The 20,561-nt window shown below is 42.8% G+C and overlaps 1 protein-coding gene across 3 annotated transcripts in view; it reads right to left on the reverse strand.

Moving 5' to 3' along the window:
- LOC100624109 (neuroligin-4, X-linked) overlaps positions 1 to 20,561 on the reverse strand; it is a 300,951-nt gene that overhangs the window by 101,833 nt on the left and 178,557 nt on the right. The window lies entirely within an intron of this gene.

The raw sequence follows: 20,561 nt of genomic DNA on the forward strand, positions 1-20,561 counted from the left end.
GGGGGGAACAGGACCTCATGCCATAGAAAGCACATAACCTGGCATTCAATGTGGAGCAGGAAGCATCGTGGGTTTTTGGCCATAGTGTACCTGGCCAACGGTAGGTTGAAGAGTCACAAAACAGTCAGGAATCATTTCATTAAACAGATGATTAAAAGATGAGGCTGCAGGAGTTCCTGCTGTGGCGTGAAGGGGTTTCGGCAGAGCCAGCACACAGGTCCGATGCCTGGCCTGGCACAGTGGGTTAAAGGAGCTGGTACGTAGGTGGCAACTGCGGCTTGGATCCAATCCCTGGCCTGGGAACGCCATATGCTGCAAGGTGGCCAAAAATAAATAAATGCATAACTAAATAAGGCTGCAAAATGAGCTTTCTAAGAAAAACGGCATGGCCCAAAGCATAGCTCCCAATGCATGCTATCTTTCAGAACAGTTAATTTGGAGAGGTGTGTGCATGGCACTTCGGAGGCCCCCAAACGCACTTTGATTTTCTCTTTTCAATGTGCGCCAAGAGTTGGTCAAGTCAAGCTACCATTTATTTATAGCCGCACCTTGTTGCTGAATGAAAACTGCATCATACAAGTGATTACTAGTTCTACTCAACAGAACCTTGGTTGTCGCCACCTAGAAACCACTACTTAAGGATGAAGAGCTGACTCTTCGCAAGATACGGAAAATAAATGACTGTGGGCTTTCAAGCAATTTAAAGAGAACAGGAAAAAAAACAGGTTCCAGCTGTCTTCCTTTACTGCAGGTAAGAATGTTGCCTCGGAAGTGACGACACATCGCTATATAATGATGCCCCGCTGGGGTTTGAGGGGTACAGAGTTTCTGATACAGTTGCAAAACTCTATCAGGCTAATAATGTAACACTCAACACGGACACATGTTCTCCATTGTACTATTACTTATTAAACTGTTTGTCAACCACTGTAGCCTTGCCTGGGTGAAAGGTTTCATCAATCGTGGTCCATCCAGATAATGCAATGTTAATCCACGCAACAACGAAATGCGCTATCAAGCCATGGAAAGACAGGAAGGAACCTGAAATGTGGATTCTTAAGTGAAAGAAACCTGTCCAAAGGGGCCACAGACTGTGTGATACCAACCCTGTGGCATCCTAGAAAACACAGAATGACACAGGCAGTAAAAGGATCAGTGATGCTCCAGGGTTAGGGAGCAGGGAGGTGTGAACAGGTGGAACACAGAGAATGTTTAGGGCAGTGAAGCTGCTCTGTATGATTCTGTAATGATGGATACACTGTTCAAACCCACAGCATGTCCAACACCAAGAGTGGCCCTAAGGGTTATTGAGAGTGGTAGCAGGTCAGTTCAGGTGCATCCTCAGTCAGAGGTGTGCTGCTCTGATGGGGGAGGTTGATAAAAGGGAAGAGGCCATTGTTTTACAGGAAATCTCTGGATCTTCCTCTCCATTTTGTTCTAGATCTAAAACTGCTCTCAAAAAATAAAGTCTGGGGAGTTCCCTGGTGGCACAGCAGGTTAAAGACCCCGGTGTTGTCACAGGCTATGGTGTGAGTGCCTCAGGCACAGCCAAAATAATAGTAATAATAGGAGTTCCCTCTTTTGCTCAGCAGAAAGGAATCTGACTAGTATCCATGAGGATGCAGGTTCGATCCCTGGCCTTGCTCAGTGAGTTAAGGATCCAGCATTGTTGTGACCTATGGTGTAGACTGCGGATCTGGCTTAGATCCCATGTTGCTGTGGCTGTGGCATAGGCCAGCAGCTATAGCTCTGATTCAACCCCTAACCTGGGAACTTCCATATGATACAGGTACGGCCCAAAAAAGAAAAAAAAATTGTTTTAAATAATAATAATTAGAGTCCTTAAAAAAATCCAAAGAACCCAATACTAGACTTTGGAGGTAATGGAGACACCCATAATCCCTGAAAAAATACTATTATGAGAATAAGAAAATAGGGTGCATCTATTTTACACACAGTGACGCCACAAAAAAAAGATGCCATTAAATTTTTTTTTTTTTTGCCTTTTTTAGGTCCATACCAGTGGCATATGGAACTTCCCAGGCTAAGGGTCAAACTGGAGCTAATCCTGCCAGCCTACACCACAGCTCACGACAACGCCATACTCTTAACCCACTGAGCAAGGCCAGGGATCGAACCTGTGTCCTCATGGATTCTAGTCAGACTCCTTACTGCTGAGCCATGATGGGAACTCCTAAAATATTTTAAATATCACATAATATTTTTTATTTTAAAATTTTATGATTTTTTTTAAACTTAAAACTAGATACTTGCTGGAATCAAAAATTATGCAGAAAGTTAATTTCCTAGAAAGTAATACAAAGGTGATAAAATACGTGAGATAGAAAAATAATTAGTTTAAATGTCTGATTTGTCAAATTGGGTAGTTATATTCTACGCTTGATCTTGGCTGAGAAGCAATAGGGAGATCTTTTCAAAGACAAGAACATGAAAAACAGATGGGAAAAAAATGGCAAGAAAAAAAGTAAACCAGAACATGCCCCAATACTACAGGAAATGCACCTCCAAATGGCTTAAAAAATTAGAAGCTAATGCCCTGCCATGTCACACTGACATTTCTGAATGCCAGAAGGTTAAGCCCAAGATCACACATATTTCAAAAGAGAAAAAGTGAACAAATTAAAATAATAATAAGCAAACAACAAGAAGCAGAAGCAGTATCGTATATAAAAAAAGCAAGGCAAGACAAATGGACACATTCATTTTAACTTTTGTACGCTTGCTATTTTAGCCCTTATTTTTTTTTTTAGGGCCGCACCTGTGGCATATGGAAATTCCCAGGCTAGCGGTCAAATTAGAGCCGCAGCTGCCAGCTAATGCCACAGCCACAGCAACGCAGGATCCGAGCCTCGTCTGCGACCTACACCACAGCTCAAGGCAACGCCAGATCCTTAACCCACTGAGCGAGGCCAGGGATGGAACCCTCATCCTCACGGTTGCTAATTGGATTTGTTTCTGTTGTGCCCCAATAGGAACTCCTATTTCAACCTTTTTTTAATTGAAGTAGAGATGCTGCTGAAGACTTTTCAAGGTTCCAAAGGCTGACTGAGACACAGAGGATGAGGCAGACTACAGACTGATCAAGTTGGGTTAAATAGACAATAAAAATGTTAACTGGCAGCCATACTGCATGCTGACTCTGACAGGTGCAGGGTAAAGGAAAAGAAGCCTTAAGCCAATAAAGTGGCTGCTCCTGAGAAAGTCAGACTTGGGTACCCCCTCTGGCCAGTGAATGTGGTCCCACAGGCACTGAATCCTAGAACATTTCAAAGGCTAATGTAGAGCTCAATTGTCCCCTTGGCCTTCTGCCTCGGCAGTACACAAACCATACAATCAAACCTGTCCACAGATGTGCCACTGTGCATTTTTTTTTAAATCACTTTTTGAGCTCCAGGAAGAGTGAATTTGGGTTTTGTAGCATAGTTTGCCTACAAAACTATGCAACTGCAACAGCAAATCTGAGAGGGCTTGCAACAACACCAGGCATGCATTGACCATCTTCTCCCCATGAGACTGGCTGGTGTTCAGATCCCAGGGCCGAGGCAAGTGAAGAAGACAGTGGGTATGGTCCTTTAGGCACTGGTGTATTTTGCAAGGGAACAAGATCTGAGGAGACATCCAGAGATGCCAGGACCCCTGTTTGGGCTCATAGTGACAACTAGAAATGCTTCCTGATATTGTCCACCACTGCCCGGGAGGCACAAGGACGTGCCCAATGAGGCGAACCCCTATTTCTCATCAAGAAGGTGGTCCAAAGATGCAAGTCCTGCTAAGGGACCTGAGGTGAGTTCTGCCATCCTTAGCCCATCATCCTCCCTCAGGTCTTAGCAAGCAGAGCAAAGGACACGATAGAGGTTGAAGGCACTTGATGATTTGTGGAGAGAAGGTCCTAAGAGCTGAGATGGTGATGGCCCTCCTAGAAAGAAATGTTCTGTGGTCATCTAGAAAGAGATGGTGTTTTAGATACCAGGTGAGTGCTGGACAAAAGACCCACCCAGAGCCAACCAGAGATGGGAGAGTACAAGAGAACAGACATAACTCAACTCAAATATACTGCAGTGGTTAGGTGCCACCATCAGACCTTGCAAACCAGAAATGCCTCCAAAGTTCCGTTCCGCTTTGCATACCTGCCACTCTCAGAAGACAAGAAAAGACAGTAAACCAGACCATCATGCCCCTAATACTACAGGAAATGCATCTCCAAATGGCTTAAAAAATTAGACACTAATACCTTGCCATGCCACAGATTTTAACTCCACGGGCCGTGTCCAAGTTTGCTTTTTCCTCTTCTTTCTTGTCTCCTCTTGATGAGCAAAGGGGCCCACATGGCCCTCCTGTCTCAGTGAATGGTTCTCCTCTCGGGGGTTGGTCCAAGAAAGCAGAATGAAAAAGGTTTACACTGCAAGGGAGAGACCTGTAATAGATCAAACTGGAAAGGTACCATCCCTGACTGGCCAGCATTGCTACGGCTCTTACCAGAGATTTCAGACAAAGATGAGGAAGAAGCAAACAGAGTGGACTGAAATCTATGCTGTAGAAAGAATAAAATCACAGGATTTCTCATTGTGGCTCAGCGGTAACGAACCCAACTAGTATGCGTGAGGATATGGGCTTGATCCTGGCCCTGCTCAGTGGATTAAGGATCTGGCATTGCCGTGAGCTGCGGCGTAGGTTGCAGACATGGTTCAGATCCTGCGTTGCTGTGGCTGTGGTGTAGGCTGGCAGCTGTAGCTCCAATTGGACCCCTAGCCTGGGGACCTCTGTATGCCATGGGTATGCCCCTAAAAGGCGAAAGAAAGGAAGGAAAGGAAGGAAAGAAAGGAAAGAAAGGAAGGAAAGGAAGGAAGGAAGGAAGGAAGGAAGGAAGGAAGGAAGGAAGGAAGGAAGGAAGGAAGGAAGGAAGGAAGGAAGGAAGGAAGGAAGGAAGAAAGGAAAGAAAGAAAGAAAGAAAGAAAGAAAGAAAGAAAGAAAGAAAGAAAGAAAGAAAGAAAGGAAAGGAAGGAAAAGGAAGGAAGGAAGGAAAGGAAGGAAGGAAGGAAGGAAGGAAGGAAGGAAGGAAGGAAGGAAAGAAAAGAAAGAAAGAAAGAAAGAAAAAGAAAGAAAGAAAGAAAGAAAGAAAAAGAAAGAAAGAAAGAAAGAAAGAAAAAGAAAGAAAGAAAGAAAGAAAGAAAAAGAAAGAAAGAAAGAAAGAAAGAAAAAGAAAGAAAGAAAGAAAGAAAGAAAAAGAAAGAAAGAAAGAAAGAAAGAAAAAGAAAGAAAGAAAGAAAGAAAGAAAAAGAAAGAAAGAAAGAAAGAAAGAAAAGAAAGAAAGAAAGGAAAGGAAGGAAGGAAGGAAGGAAGGAAGGAAGGAAGAAAGAAAAGAAAGAAAGAAAGAAAGAAAGAAAGAAAGAAAGAAAGAAAGAAGGAAGAAGGAAGGAAGGAAAGAAAGAAAGAAAGAAAGAAAGAAAGAAAGAAAGAAAGAAAGAAAGAAAGAAAGAAAGAGAAAGAAATTGCTTCCCATTTAGGACATACTGAGTATCAGTAGTCTGCACCTCACTGGAACCCATACGTGGAAATCTAGCCAGAGGTGGAACAGCTTATCAACTACTGGGGTGGGATATTTTACCCCAGACACTTAGGAGTGTTGAGGGCTAGAACAAGAAAACCTATGGAGCTCCTTGAAGATCTTATGATGTTGTGAACATTTTAACAGAATAGTGGTAAATATCATCCATACCTCAACTGAAACCAAACTGGCAGGTGCACTCTGTCTTTTGCCACGGAGAATCTGGCCATGAGACTACTTCTGACACCTAGTAATATAAAGATGAAATCCTGTAGCATGGGTCCCTCCCCTGAATGCTGACGGACCCAAAGAGACCAGGAGAGTGTCAGCTCAGCTCAGGAGGAAATGTCTCTGACCTTATAGCTAGGCCCTGTAAAATGCAGTGACCCCAATGAGACTTGTAGAACATTCTGGCCTGCGTGCAATCTGAAAACCACAATGCAGGAGCTTGGGATGTTTTGATGTTGGTTCCTAGTGAATACTTTTCATTATCCTCTTTTTGGGGGGAGGGGGAGGCACAGGTGTAGCACATGGAAATTCCCGGGCTAGGGGTCACACTGGTCCTGCAGCTGCCAACCTACACCACAGCCACACCAGCGAAGGATCTGAGCCGCGTCTGTGACCTACACACAGCTCACGGCAACGCCAGATCCTTGACCCACTGAGCAAGGCCAGGGATCGAACCTACATCCCCCTGGATCCTAGTCGGGCTCGTTGCTGCTGAGCCACAATGGGAACTCCTTGAGTATCCTTTTTGATATTATCTCTTTGCCCCTGCTCCTGTGATGAACAGGTAGATGTTTTTAACCATCCGTCTTAACTCTGCTACAATTTTACAAGAGTTTCTCAAGTTCATTGGGTCAACTGAGGTAAATTTGTTGTGGAAGTGCATGAATCCTACTGAACAGAAAGTTCCAGGAAGGCACTGGTCTCTTCTTTGCTTGAGGAACCCAAGGATAAAATTGCTTCTGTGTGCAGAAGGCAGTCTGATCCTACAAAAGAAGAGGGGGCGTAGGAACGAATAGATGGATCAGAGAAATCGGAGCGGAGAACGGTGTGGGTGGCAGTGCTTTGGAAAAGAGCTTCAATCAGACCAGTCTGACTTCTTTCTCACCCATCATGCAAAGAAAAAAAAAATTATGGAGTGCAATGGCTAAGACATTTTGCAAAGTGGGAACAGAGTCCTGTGCTAAGGAACTAGAAAGATCTGACCTCATCCCGGCGGGATGCTGACCTACAGCAAGACCTGGCCAGTGTTTAGGAACTCTGAGTGGGCTGGGCTTTGCTTAAGGTTCGATGCAGGCTTGGGAATCTGATGCAGAAGATAAGGGACAGAAATGTTAGCAGCCATGATGGTGGATTTTGAAGGACCTCTACAGAACACCAAAGAGGCTCAACTTCTTAGAAGCTATGTGTGAAGGGCTATGAAGGAAGTGCTTTATTAAACAGGGGCTACTAAGCTAGCAGATGCTACTAGAATGAAAATGAAACACAGTGTCCTTTTCACAGCAACAGACCTTCCAGAGCCCCTGACATCTGCACCCATGTCCATTCTCACTGCTTCTTTTCTGAGGCCTTGGACCCCAGCTCCTCATTTCAGAGGTCAGTGGACACCAGCTATAGACACACATCCAGGCAGGCAGTGCCATGTATAAGGCTGTATTTCTGTGGAGGAACCCTTTGTCTTGTATTTCAACATTTTATGAGCCTGGAACACATGTCTTTATTACCTGTCACATGGATAGCTACACCTAAATGTATCCTGTCACAAACAAAACCATAGTGGTGCCCTCAAAGCAATGCCAGAGATGCTCCTGAAAGGACTCCCTCGAAAGGGAGACCCAGCTGAGTCCTTCAAGACAGTGTCTCAAATGGTCTAAAGATCAAAATGAAATCAGTCAAGCTTATCTGATGTCTAAAGGTGTCCCTGAGTCTCAGTTCTCGAGCCAGAGGCTACGTCCCCTCAAGATACGAGTGTGATGTAGATGCCTGTGATTATAAACCCTCTCTGCTCCTTGTCTCTGGGGTGTTTTGCTTTGCTGCTGAATTTCATTCCAGTCTTTTTTCTGTCTGCCTGGGACACTGAAATCCTGGAAGGGAAGAAAGGATGGAGGCCGTGGACTGCAGAAAGTGATTCAGGGCACAATGAATAACCATCACTGTGAAGCCAGGTTGGACGTGATGAGAGACAGTCACCTGGGCAGGTGAACTGTCCAAGGTACTGAAGCTCACAGCCCTGCCCTCAGAGATAACAAGAATCCCTGTTTCTCCTTTTTCAAGTGGGAAGTGAGGCAGTACCATAGAAGAACACAGTAAAATCGTGTCCCTTTCAATATGTAAAAAAGCCCCAAACAAAATACTGTGTAATAAGATAATGTGGTCATTATTAGTCCAGTTGGCTGCTCCTATAAAAGTCACTGAAATTCCCTTTTAGTGTCTCTGTTTTGTTTGAGGTGGGGGGGAGAGTTGCACTAAAATAATAGAGCCACGCTCTGTAAAATTTATATACGTAGTATGCATAATATATAAAATATATAGGCATAGGTATGTTACACATACATGTATTATATAAAATGTATAGATATATACACATATATACATTGTATTTGTTCTATAAATGTCATCTATATAAATCACATATATACACATTTAAGAGGCTAGGGGAATTTTGTATGATTTGTATAACAAAAAATATACACATGCATGTATATCCAGAATATACATGCATAGACATACATGTACGTAAATATATGTATATGTGTGTATATAATACATGTTTATCTGTTATGCTGTATACAGATAAAGTGATTCAGGGCATAGTGAATAACCATGTGCATATGTGTATATGTGTATGCGCTCTGTACAAATATGTTTGTATGTGTATGTGTTATATACATATATGTATATACGCAATATACATGTATATGGCTACTTTCATATACATGTATATATGGGTATATGCTTTATACATATATGTATATATGTGCACGTGCAATATACATGAGTATATATGTTTATATGCTATGTACACATATGTGTTTATATGCTATATACATACATTTATATTATATGTGCCTCATTTACATATGTTTATGTGTGTGCTTTTTACACTATACATGCTATACACATATATACACATAACTGTATATGTGTGTATACTTGTGTACATTTATATAGCATATCTATAATATATGTGTATACACATTTATATGTGTTTATGTATATATATGTTTCCAAATCTTCTGCCTGAGTAACTGTTTCTTCCACAGTCTCCTGAGATCCCACGACATCTGCTGCCTACTCTTAATTTATCCATGAAAAGGACTCTCCTGCACAAAATGATGCTTTTCTTTCCCTGCAGCCAGACGTTGGAAGTTCTCACAAGCAATGGGAGGTGAGCAGTCAGTCTGAAGGGAACAGAGCATGAGGAAGAGCTCTGAGCTGCAGGTGAGGGGTGGCTGTCAGCACCTCCACCCCCTGGCCCGTGGAAGAAGGACCTGAGAGGGGGGCTTCTGGAGAACAATGGGGAGCCCAGTCAGGAGGATGCTGGCACTGGACCAAGTGTGGGAAGGTGGGCGAGGGAGTGGGGCAGGGAGCAGGGACAGACAGATGGATATCCCATCCGTCATCTCCTCTTGGGACTGTTCTCCCAAAGGGCACATGGGCAGTGCTTTACATCACTGTACTTTTCTAATTACAGAGAATCTGCAAGAAGGAGAAAAGCAAAATCTTCACTCTCACCCAGAGATATGAAATACAGATATATAGCTGTATATGGGCATGTATACTTATAGAGTATACATAGCCTTTTTGTTCGCTTGCTTCGCTTTTGATGGCCCCACCTGTGGCATATGAATGTTCCCAGGCTAGGGGGTCTGATCAGAGCTGCAGCTGCGAGACAGAGCCAGAGCCACATGGGATCTGAGCCACGTCTACAACCTGCACCACAGCTCATGGCAACGCCAGATCGTTAACCCACTAAGTGGGGACAGGGATGGAACCTGCATCCTCAAGGATACTTATTAGATTTCTAACCTGCTACACCACAACAGGACCTCCTAGTCCTTCTTTGTGTGTTTGTTTTGGCTGTGCCTGCAGCATGCATAAGTTCCTGGGCCAGGGATCAAACCCATACCACAGCAGTGACAACGCTGGATCCTTAAGTGATAGGCCACCAGGGAACTCCTAGATCACTGTATTTTTTTAACACATATATAGCACTTTAAAACTATGAAGTCACAGGATCATATCATATACATTTCTCATCATTTTCACTTTTTAAAACGTGGAAGCATATTTTGAAAACGTTCGTTTGCTTTTCTGCTTTGTCATTCTTTCCTTGCCTAAAGATCAGTGGACATTCCCTTTATCTTGTGGGAAAATATAAATGAACTAAATTGAATTTTTTTCTTTTTTCATACTGGAACATATTTTTTAACTGAAGTATAGATGATGTACCATATCATAAATAAACTATAATACAAATATTTTAAAAAATAAAATTGGTTGGGAGGGCTTTCTGAAGACTGGACTTGATACCAATTAAAGACCTACTCAAAGTTCAAAAAAAAAAGTGTAGAACGAGAAAATAACTTCCATGTTGCATAACCTGCTTCAGACAATTGAGAGGAAGACCTTTATTTTATTTTATTTTTTCAGGTCTTTTTAGACAACGGTTTTTATTTTATTTTTTATAACGATTTTTTTCCATTATAGCTGGTTGACAGTGTTCTGCCAATTTTCTACCATGCAGCAAGGTGACCCAGTCACACATACATGTGTACATTCTTTTTTCTCACATGATCATGCTCCATCATAAGTGACCAGACATAGTTCCCAGTGCTACACAGTAGGGTAGGAAGACCTACCATGAACTTGAACGTCACTGGACACCTAACCAGGTATACAATTCGGGCACATGACTGATCTCAGCCGATCATCTGTAAAAAGAGGGCAACACCTGCCAGAATTTATTTAATCTTCCAGGCAGCAGGTGTTTTGTTTTTCATTTTTTTTTAACTAACACCTTATGATTTCCTCACAGAGAATCAAGAGTTCCCTGACAATCTCTACTTTGTAGACAAGAAAGAGACCTAGAGAGGTGAAGTCAATTGCCTGGCATCACACAGCTCCCAGGGCCGTAATACAGTGTGTGTTTCAACACAGGAAAAGCTAGGAAGCAGGGGAGACACATGTTCCAGCTGCTGAATGCTCCATCTGGAAGCTTTGTGCATCTCTTCTGATGACTTCACAAACCCTCAACCTACGAAACTGGATTCTGCATCTTATCACTGCCGCTAGTCCCATCCTGAGCAGTGCCATGCAGACACATTTCTCAACACTGGCACCATACCAAGATACTAAAGCGATTCTGTATCATGTTTGTATCCCATTTTGTATCATGTGTCGCCAACGTAGGAAAACGATCTTGTACCCAAGATATGTGCAAATGTTTGGAGACGATGCTGAAACAGTATCTCAAGACTTTCCCAATGATTCGGGAATAGCACACAAGCATATTGGCTGTTTCTCCCAACAGCAAAGACAGCACATTTTCAACTGCCACAGTTTCATTTTCATAACGTGAAAGCCCACCTATCAGTGTAGAGTAGATGCTACTCAATTATCTGCAGGACTACCCAGGGCTGCAGAAATGACGCCCTCCCTCTGCCCTCTGTTCATCAGCACTTTCCCTTGTTATGGGGAAGGCTTCGCAGCAGCTTTGCCCAGTGCTGAGCTTGAACGCAAACAAAAATCCAAATAGGCATTGAGATGGTGCTGACCCAGCCCTGACTGCTCCCATCGATCTTTCCTGGTTAATCAGGAGCGGTTGCTTCTGTTCCAGGAAATACACATATCTTCCTCTCTACCCTCTGCCCACTTCTACGATTTGCTGCCAGCCCTGCCTGTTTATCTTGAACACTCCTGTGCTTTTGGTAAACACTGGCATCTGTGGTTTAAATGCCACAGGATGAATGACCCTCCTAAGGAGACCGAGAGCATGAACTTGTATATCTAAAAATCTTACAGTAGTCCATCATCTTGGTTCCTAACCTGGTCCTCTTGAAATCTTTAAACAGAACGACCATATGATTTGGCAATTTCACTCCTGGGTATACATTTAAAAAAAGATGAAAACATTGATGCAAAAAGATGCATGCATGTGCCTGAATGTTCATGGCAGCACTATTCACAATAGCCAAGACATGGAAACAAGCTAAACATCCATCCACAGAGGAATGGATTAAGAAGTGGTAGACACATACACACACACACACACACACACACACACACACACTGGAATACAGCTCAGCTAGAAAAAGACTGAAATAATGCTATTTGCAGCAACATGGAGAGAGCTAAAGATTATTATTACAGTAAATGTAAAGTCACAGAAAGACAAATATAGGGTACCACTCTGTGGAATCTAAAAAAAAAAAAATACAAAGGAACTTACTTGTAAAACAGAAAGACTCAGATATACAGAACAGACTGGTGGTACCTACAGGGAGTGCCTGGGGACCATGTGGAATGGTGTCTCGGGAACTCAGAGCTCATCCTACTGGTATAAAATGGATAGGCTTCAGGTGTGTGCGGTACAGCACAGGGAAATGTGGTGACTTTACATGGAATATGATGTATGAGAATGCTGACTCACTATGAGGGGCACCTGAAACTAATACTGGTTCTAAACCAAATATACTTCAATTTAAAAAAGAGTAACTACCCCCTCAAAAAATGGGCAGAAGAGCTAAACAGATTATTCTCCAAAGAAGACATACAAATAGCCACCAAAAAAAAAACACGTGAAAAGATATTCAACATTACTCATTATTAGAGAAAATGCAAATCAAACCCCCTATGAGGTACCACCTTACACAGGCCAGAATGGCCATCATCCAAAAGTCTACAAACAATAAATGCTGGAGAGGGTGTGGAGAAAGGCGAACCCTATTACACTGTTGGTGGGAATGTAATTTGGTGCAACCACTTTGATCCAGCAATCCCACACCTGGGCATCTATCCAGAGAAAACCATGACTCGAAAAGGTACCTGTACGCCAATGTTCATTGCAGCACTCTGTACAATAGCCAAGACATGGAAACAACCTAAATGTCCACTGACAGAGGACTGGATAAAGAAGATGTGGTCCACAGACCCAATGGAATATGACTCAACCATTAAAAGGAAAGAAATAATGGCATTTGCAGCAACATGGATGGACCTAGAAATTATCATGCTAAGTGAGGTTAGTCAGACAGTGAGACACCAACATCAAATGCTATCACTTACATGCGGAATCTGAAAAAAAAGGACAGACTCAACTTCTTTGCAGAACAGACACTGACTCATAGACTTTGAAAATCTTATGGTTTTCAAAGGAGACATGTCGGGGGGTGGGGGCATGCACTGAGGGTTTGGGATGGAAATGCCATAAAATTGGGTTGTGACAACTGTCACAACTATAAATATAATAAAATTCATGGAGTAATTAAATTAAAGAAGAATAACTAACAAATAAACATACTTTGACAACCTGAATCATACTGCTGTTTTAAAATAAGTAAGATATTGTTGGCTTTTTCCAAACTTTTATCAAAAATGACCCAGGGAGCTCCCATTGTGGCTCAGCAGAATTAAATCTGACTAGTACCCATGAGGACGCAGGTTTGATTGCTGGACTTGCTCAGTGGGTTAGGATCCAGCATTGCTGTGGCTGTGGTGTAGGCTAGGAGCTATAGCTCTAATTCGACCCCTAGCTTGGGAACCTCCATATGCTGCCAGCGCGGCCCTAAAAAGAAAAAAAAAAAAAAAGATCTGTATTCACTCATCAGAAAAAAGAAAACACTGGCTTCATTTGTTAGATAAATCAAAACGTATTTGTATATGCTTCTGGATCTCAAAAACTACAATCACAGACTTTAGAAGATTACGGTTGTATTTGTGAAAACTCATGGCTTAATGATTGCAAATAAATTACAGGATGCCTGTGGCCTACATTTTCCTTTTGAGTTTCATCTTGTTCTTTAAGCCCAAGAAACAATGCAGGTGATTGAATGTTTTCCTCGGCTTTTCGCCCAAGTGACTGTGTCTGCAGGGTGCATTCTTGTTGTTTGCTCTTGGTGAATTTCAGACCCTTCTCCCCCGCATGACTTACCAGTTACAGTTGCCATTGGAAGAAATATGAAATGGGGGTAAATAAACACTTGTGGGTGTGTACCCAGACAAAACCGGAACTCAAAAAAGATACATGCACCCCAATGTTCATAGCAGCAGAGTTCACAATAGCCAAGACACGGAACCAACCTAAATGTCCACTGACAGAGGAATGGATCAAGAAGATGTGGTACATATTCATACCATGCAATGTTACTCAGCCTTAGAAAAGAAAGAATGCCATTTGCAACAATAAGAATGGACCTAGAGATGATGAGACTAAGAGAGAGAGAAAGAGAAACACCTTATGCTATCACTTCTATGTGGAATCTAAAATAGGGCACAAATGCATCTGTCTACAGAACAGAAACAGACTCAGAGACATAGAGAACAGACTTGTGGTTGCCGAGGGGGAGGGAGTGGGATGGACGGGGAGTTTGGGATTAGCAGAGGCAAACTATGATGACAGACTGGATAAATAACAAGATCCTACTGTAAAGCTTAAGAAACTATATTCAATATCCTGGGATAAACCATAATGGAAAACAATATAAAAAAGAACCTATATAAATATGTATGTTATATATAATATATACGAAAGGATATTATATGCATAAGATATAAAAAGATAGCCTTTTTATATCTTATCTATATTATTATATAGGGACATATATATATATCATATATAAAAGGATATGATTTATATTTAAGATACAATCTTTTCATATATTCTCATGTTATAATTATTCTAATTATATTACATATAAGAACATATATAAACTATAAAATATAGATTTAGAAAACTGATCACTCAGCTATATACCACAAATTAACTCAATATTGTACTTCAACTAACTTCAATACTATTTTCTTCAAAAAGAAATGAGGGTAAGAGGTTGCTCTATAGAATTCAACGATTGCTAAGAAACCCACTGTTCTGCAGTTAAGCGGGTACATTTGACCTAAGAAGACTTGACCACAATTACTAAAATCAGACATTAAAAATGTTCCAGGAGTTCCCGTCGTGGCGCAGTGGTTAACGAATCCGACTAGGAACCATGAGGTTGCGGGTTCGGTCCCTGCCCTTGCTCAGTGGGTTAACGATCCGGCGTTGCCGTGAGCTGTGGTGTAGGTTGCAGACGCGGCTCGGATCCTGCGTTGCTGCGTTGCTGTGGCTCTGGTGTAGGCTGGTGGCTACAGCTCCGATTCGACCCCTAGCCTGGGAACCTCCATATGCCGCGGGAGCGGCCCAAGAAATAGCAACAACAACAACAACAACAACAAAAAGACAAAAGACAAAAAAAAAAAAAAAAAAAAAAACAAAGTTCCACCACAGAAGAGAACAGCAAATTACCAAAATCAGAAAAAAAAAAAAACCCAAAAACAATTGTCCCATATGGATGAGTCTTCACCAGCTCCAGAACATAAACAATTCAACCCAAAGACATCAGCAGTGACCCTCCCCCATCCAAACAAGCTCCACACCAGAGGCTGTCTGGGCTGCATATGGAATTTACCCTTTCTAAACAGTTCCTCACCCCTAGAATGGAAAAGGCACCTGCTGAACAGACAGAGAGGTACCTCCCTGTAGTCAAGAACAACAAATATGACTCCATATTAGATCTGCTCCTTGCACTTTAACCCTTGTGCAATATTCATTGTGCTGAGTCATGCTGGCTCTGCATCTTTTGTAAAAGAATGTTGCCTGTAGCCTGAAATATACAGGGTAACCTATTCTCAGGGCTCTGACCTTTCAAGGTATAACACTTTTCCACTGACAGACAAAATGTTGCAAGGCAGAGAACAGCCTTTGTTCTGTTGGAGGTTGTCAGGACCATTGAGAGCTGACCCCTGTGGACAGCTGCAAGAGCAAAGGATTCTGACACCAAGAAGTTTGCAACAACCAACCATGCCCCTCCCTCACCAGGTCTTTTAAAGTGTTTTGCTGACACAATTTTGAGGAGTTCAGGGTTTTGGGGGCATGAGCCACCCCCCTCCTTGCACTGCCCCGCCATGACTCTTTCTCTGCTCCAATCACCCATGTGTCCCTTTGCTTGGGCTCACTGCATGCAGGGCACAATTCCTGCCTGTGACCTACACAACCTCTCTTTTCTCTGGCTTCCTTGAATTCTAAACGAACCTGATGAAGATCTGATCCCACTTGAGAATGTACTGACTGTACAGGAAGTCTTTCATCTTTGCAACAAATAAAATGTTGCCTTCGGGTTCCTACAGAAAAGCTAAAGGTTAAACTTTGGGACTGCACGGGACAATCTCTATGGAAACATCAGCAAGCCTTCCTTATTATTCAGCTTATTTCACCATCAGTTACTGGAGAAAGTGCAACACAGCCCCTAACACCTGGCTGCTGAACAGATGTTACCACCTGTGCCGGAGCCTTGCAGGGACCGGGCGTGGTTCGTCCAGCTGGGCTGTGTTGTTCTCTGTGGAACACCAGCCTTGTCCTGGGACAGAAATGTCAGGTAGAACCATGGAGTGACATTCACTGCACCTTAGTTGTTGTAGATCAGCTCCCATCTAACTTTTTCTCTCTATAGATAACCAGTCATAGAATGACCTCTACTTTCTCACAGTCTCCACTCCAAAGCCACATCCAGCTCTTCTGGATCTTCCCTAAAAATCACTTTCACGAACCCACATCCGGCTAAGTCCTTCAAAACCCCTTCTTGCTAAATACCCACCTCCCCTAGTCCGCATGTTGCAAAGTCAACAAACTCAACTTTGTTCAGGTAAAGGTGTACCCCAGTGGGTTTTGTTTGAAGAGAAGGAACACGGCTCCTGGGAAAATAAATGGGCATGATCTCGTGGGATCTTTGTAAGGACAAAATATGATAATACACAGAATGTTGGAGAAATGTCCTCGGAAGTACAAAGTAGATGATTATACCCATCCCTGGAGAAATGTGTTAGCTGGGTTTTGCATTTCTACCTCGAGTCAACTATGGGCTGGGGACAAGAAAACACGGACCTGTCTGCAGAGTCAAAGGGTTTCCGAGAACTGTTGCCAACTCTGGCCAAACTGTGCCACTTGGCCAGGGTGTTTCCCTCAGCTTTCTCTAAGTGTCATTAAGTTTGCTCCCAAAATTGAGCACTTAGATGAAGCTGTGTAACCTACAAAGCCCAGAGCATCAGCATCAACCTTGAAGGGGACACCCTTGTGTCACTAACATGAACACACACTGGGTAGCTTTGACCTCTTCCAGGAGCCTCTGTAGTTTTAAGGCAAATGATCTCAGTAGAAAAGGGTAATAAAACCTTGGCTTTTTTTTTTCTTTGTCTATTTAGGGCTGCACCCGCAGCATATGGAGATTCCCAGGCTAGGGGTCCAACTGAAGCTGCAGCCGCTGGCCTACACCACAGCCACAGCAACGCAGGATCTGAGATGTGTCTGCGACCTACATCACAACTCATGGCAATGATGGATCCTTTAACCCACTGAGCGAGACCAGGGAACGAACCTGTGTCCTCATGGATACTGGCCGGGTCCGTTAACCACTGAGCCACAAGAGGAACTCCAAAAGCCTTGAAGTTTTATATATTTTTTTCTTTATAGGGCTGCACCTACAGTGTATGGAAGTTCCCAGGCTAAGGGTTGAATTGGAGCTGCAGCTGCAGCCACAGCCACAGCCACAATGAATCCAAGCCATGTCTGCAACCTACGCCAAAGCTTTCAGCAAAGCCACCAGAGTCTTAACCCCCTGAGCGAGGCCAGAGAGGGAACCCACATCCTCATAGACACTCTGCTGGGTCCTTAACCTGCTGAGCCACCATGGGAACTCATTTAACCTGAAGGGAAAAGATATGGATCTATATCAACTACTAAAGCAAAAATCTTCATGGTTATGTGGCTCTGGAGTGGCAGCACCACCCCATCTCCGAAGATTACCAATCAGTTATTTGGCAATCAAGTCCTCTTGAGTCATGCTGGACTGTTGGGTAGAAGAGAGAAACTAGCATCTTTTCTTTCTTTTGGTCTTATGACAGAATGGGGCACCACAAGCTAAGATCTTTATAGAACTAAAAGAGGAGGAGCCATAATTGTAGTAACTGCTCCTAATTGATGTTATATGCTGACCAGGTATTCAAGGCAGTGGATTTTCCTATTTAGATTGAACTACGTATCATAAACATCGAAAAGGTGGAAAACATCAAAAACAAAGAGAAAACCCTTTTCTCCTTCATGATTTAAGCATACAAAAAGCAAGCAAGAGTCATCCTAAAGAGGCTGAGTTGTAATTCGTCTGTTACACAGTATATATGTCCTATACATGTTCAATGTATGAATGTATTTTGATGTGATAATTATTATGTAAATATATACAATCTATATGTAAGGCTCCAATGTATTGATTGAGCAATGTACTTAAAATAGTCAGGTAGGAGTTCCCACTGTGGCTCAGTGGTAACGAGCCTGACTAGTATCCATGGGGACAAGGGTTCGATTCCTGGCCTCACTCGGTGGGTTGGGCATCCAGCTTTGCTACGAGCTATGGTGGAGGTTGCAGACGTGGCTCAGAACCCGCATTGCTGTGGCTATGGTGTAAACCAGCAACTGCAGTTCTGATTTGACCCCTAACCTGGGAACTTCCATATGCCACTGGTGCAGCAATAAAACGCAAAAAAAAAAAAAAAAAAAAATTAGGTGGCAAATCCTAATAAGTTTTCTTATCAAGAATGCTGTAATATGGGCATTTCCTTGTGGCTTAAGGATCTGGCATTGTCACTGCAGCAGCTTGGATCGCTGCTTTGGCTCAGATTCCATCCATGGGAAATTTGACCTGCCGCAGGTACAGCCCCCACCCCCACCCCGCACCAAAATAAAAGAATGCTGAAACAGTTATTGATGAGTGGAACATTTTTGGCCTTTTTTTTGTTTGTTTTAACTTTTCTGTCATTCATTAGAATCTTTCTCTTTAAAAATAGACACATATTTCAGAATTTCTAACTTTTGTATTCCTGTATACTTTTTAGCAAAACAGGTTAATAAGAGTATTTTTGTTTCATTCTCATCTATGTAAACCAAACATCTCTAATAATGAGACAGGCTGGGAATCTGGGAGCCTTTGCTACAGTGTTTGTACTGGACAAATATCTGCTGGAGCAACAGATACAAAGCACTAGAAGGGAGTAAAAACAATTGCACAGCATGTGCAGTGGGGAAAGTTAGGAACAATAAGATACAAAAAAGGTCACAACCTAACTGTTACTTTTGAAGTACCAGGAGCAAAAGCACATGTGTGTGATCCATGCATGAAGCACCACGGAGGAGGCTGGCAGTCCACCTGAGCCACCCTTCGACCCCACCCTTCAATCTGTCCCTACCCTCACCCCATTTAAGGGACCAGCCCACACCCTTGGGGAGCAATCGAGGGTACCTGTTACTTGTTCTCACTCCCTCCTGCTGTAGCCCAAGTCCTGCTTGCCCAAATTTGCCATCTGACCTCATCAATTTCTATTGATTCAAGAGTACAAGCATCCTGGCTGGTATTAGAAATATCTGTTTGATTGTGGCCAATAAATAATAAAGTCATTAGAGTTCCCTGGTGACCTAGAGGATGAATGAGGATGCAGCGTTGTCACTGCTGTGGCAGGGGTTCGGTCCCTTGCCTGGGAACGTCCACGTGCCATGAGTGCGGCCAAAATATTAATAATGAAGTCAGCGAAATTTCTTCTTTCTGATCTTTTTTCTCTTTAGGTCAGATGGACAATTTTAAGACCAAAGACCAATCCTCCTGTGGAACACAGAGTGGTAGCTATGCCTATAAGCTCCTCACGCCCCTTCCTGGGTATTCTCCAAGTTCATGTGATGGATAGAACACACGGATTGTGGCTGCAGAGCTAACCTTCAACACTTGACAGGCCCTGAGCATGGATTAAACTCTGCGTGCCCACTCGGACTGTATTTAAGGACACCTCAGAAGGGGTCTGATCTGGGGGAAACATCTGCTGCAGCCAAGCCAGGATACCTACAAAATGACTTCCACATGAATCCCCTTACATCTGAGCCAGAAAATGTGCTAACCCTGGCTTTTCAAGCAGAATAGGTTTATGTGTGCCAGGCTATCGAGTGAACTCAGTGGGAGCCTTCAGCCGCGCAAAAGCTGCCATGTGACCTTGTAAAGCAAATCGAATGGAGGGGAAAGGAAACAGAGCCCACGGTTCATAGAGAACCCATGGAAAAGGTGGGGTTCACGTAATAGATTTGATTGACGCCATGGTATAATTTACCATTTGCAGCAACGTGAATGGACCTAGGGGTTATCATACTAAGTGACGTCAGTCAGACAGAGAAAGACCAATAGATGATATCACTTATTCATGGGATCTAAAAAACAATGAAATAAAGCTTTATACAAAATAGACACAGGCTCACAGACGCAGAAACAAACTTAGGAATACCAAAAAGGAAGGGTATGGACCTTAGGAATTTCGGATCAACAGACACAAACTGCAAACTTTTATATCTAAAATAAACCTCACACCAATTAGAATGGCCATCGTTAACACGTCAACAAATAACACATGCTGGAGAGGCTGTGGTGCAGAAGGAACCCTCCTACACTATTGGTGGTAATGTAAATTAGAAAAAACACTATGGAAGACAGTATGGAGATTCCTCAGAAAACTAAATCTAGAACTACCATATGAATTAGCAATCCCACTCCTAGGCTTATCTCCAAACAAATTTTCATTCCAAAAATACCTGTATGTTCACTGTGGTCCTCTTCACAATAGCCAAGACATAGAAACAACCTCAGTGTCCACCGGACAGAGGAATGGATTAAGAAGATGTGGTACATATATTCAGTGGAATACT

This window comes from Sus scrofa, chromosome Y (assembly GCF_000003025.6).
Source record: "Sus scrofa isolate TJ Tabasco breed Duroc chromosome Y, Sscrofa11.1, whole genome shotgun sequence".
NCBI lineage: Eukaryota > Metazoa > Chordata > Mammalia > Artiodactyla > Suidae > Sus > Sus scrofa.